This window comes from Montipora foliosa, chromosome 7 (genome assembly GCF_036669935.1).
Source record: "Montipora foliosa isolate CH-2021 chromosome 7, ASM3666993v2, whole genome shotgun sequence".
NCBI lineage: Eukaryota > Metazoa > Cnidaria > Anthozoa > Scleractinia > Acroporidae > Montipora > Montipora foliosa.
In genome coordinates this window covers 34,008,448-34,010,651 of record NC_090875.1, presented here as the reverse complement: position 1 = coordinate 34,010,651, position 2,204 = coordinate 34,008,448, and the positions used below count along the sequence as shown (strand labels likewise).

At 40.2% G+C, this 2,204-nt stretch overlaps 1 protein-coding gene across 1 annotated transcript in view; it reads left to right on the top strand.

The window, feature by feature from the left end:
- Positions 1 to 1,785, top strand: part of LOC138011868 (tRNA-dihydrouridine(20a/20b) synthase [NAD(P)+]-like) — a 24,703-nt gene extending 22,918 nt beyond the window's left edge. The window contains exon 12 of the mRNA XM_068859103.1: positions 954 to 1,785. The gene's annotated coding sequence lies outside the window, so the exon portion shown is untranslated. The remainder of the gene's footprint in view (positions 1 to 953) is intronic.
- The last annotated feature ends 419 nt before the right edge of the window (positions 1,786 to 2,204 follow it).

Genomic DNA, 2,204 nt, shown 5'->3' with positions numbered 1-2,204 from the left:
GAAACTATCTGCACAGTACAGTATATATAGTTTACGTCATAGAAAGTGCGGCGTACGGGGTTTTAGTCGCGAGTTGTTTGTGTCAAAAACCCGAACGAGCGGGGTACGAGCGAGTGAGAACACAAACAACGAGTGAATACAACCCCACGTACAAAGAACTTTGTACGTCGCGAGCTGTTTATTACACCGAAGACGAGAATTTTCATTGAAATAGTTTTCTGAACGCAAATTAGAAACAAAAACTTACTAACAATAGAACCAAATGCAAATTTAATTCAATTCAATAACAACGTACGAGATGCACGAGATGCACGAGTGATTGGCTTGGAAAGCCCTTAACGCTTTCGTTGATTGGTTATACTTCCACACGTGAAAGAGCTGTACGCCATTCTGATTGGCTGTATAGGCTTTTTTCACATGTGAAAATAATGCGTATAGATTAGTGCAAATGAGCTTTATGGAATAAAATTCTCATGTTATGTGTAATAAAAAAAATCGTGTAGCGGATTCAGAACTCCCTTAACGCTGAGATTTTTTAAGGTGGCACTGGTTCTGCAGCACAGAATGTTTTTAAGTTTGCAGAAAGTTTCATGTTGGCCTTCTGATCACCTTCCAGCAATAAAAAAATGGGGGTCCCCGTGTTTGTTTTTGGGATATGAGCAACTAAAGCCAAAATATAGGGTGATTTGCTGGGCTTTTCCTTTGCCAAGGTAACTTATGACGTCACAATAATGACCACATCTTGTTCAGCAATAATTGTTGTTTCGTATGGTACCATAACATTGCTAATACGTGATACGTTGTTGTGGTGCCAAACCCTCTAAAAAGAACGTTCCTTGAAAGCTTTGAAACTGGCACGAGCTGCCTTAAGTCTGTTAGAAGCACATTGACATACCCACATAACATGCCATCACTCTTAAAAGTGACACTGTTCCTTTACTTTTTTTTTTCAGTGAACTCTCTTGCTGGCTTGTCATATTAGTCATCCCAGGTCTGGATTTCCAGCCAGCACAATCTCATAATGGTGCGCTGGTGAAAGATGCAAAAGTCGTTGGTCTTCTTGGAATTAGGGTTTTCTCGTATTTATGTCAGGCAAAGATAAGCCAGCTGGCTGGCAAGAAGTACCACACTTGCAAGGACAAGGTTTTACAGCTATTTGAGGAACTACAGTGTAGTCAGTGACGAACACACGAAGAGGCCATTTCAGTGGTCAGTTTATGACTGTTTAAATGTCTGCTATTAAGAAACTCTGGAAAAAAGTCTTCCGCAGCACAATCGCACAATGATGGGTTTGAATCCCATTCTTTGTGAGAATATTGAAAACTCAGAGCTGTGCACATTTCTAAAACACGATCTGAAGGAAGACGTGAAGAAATGTAGAACTGAATTTAACAACTGAAGAAACTAAGAAGGAAATTGATTTTGAAATAAGTATTGGAAATTGTGTGAACGCGAGTGCATTTCGTGATTTATGGGCACGAGTGATGTCTTTCTTGAAATTTCTCAAAATTACTCGAGCCGTAGGTGAGTGCAATTTGAGAATTTGTAAAACATCACGAGTGACCATAACTCACGAAATGCACGAGCAAGTTCATATAATATTTTTGTCGAGTATGTAATAAATGTATTTATTATATACTCAACAAAATATCACGTTTCTGATTGGTCGATGACGAATGCATAAATAGGTTTTAGAGTTGAGTGCAATACTGTTGTTGCTATGGAAACAAAGCCATGTGGTGATAGAATAAACCAGACAGGTTCAATATTAATAACACTCAGAAAGTCTTGTTTCGTCTTTGATTCTTTTATGTACAGTTCAGCTATCAAACAACGGCATCGATGCCTGTTCCATTTCTTGAAATACCTTCTTCTTTTGATATCAGCGGCCATCTGACCAGCCTTTTGTTTCTTGAATTTAAGTCTAAGCACCCATTTTAAAACGGTTAGCTTTCAATAATTGCATGAGCTATGTCGGTCAAGATTAGGGTTAGGGTAGGTCTCGGTTAGGTTAGGTTAGGTCTCGGTTAGGTCTCGAATCCTGGCTCGGATCCTAGCTCGGATCCTGGCTCGAATCCTGGCTCGGATCCTGGCTCGGATCCTGGCCCGGATCCTAGCTCGGATCCTGACTCGAATCCTGGCTCGGATCCTGGCTTTATTCTTAGTTTATCTCGTGACATAGCCCCTTTGAAATAGCTTCTTGT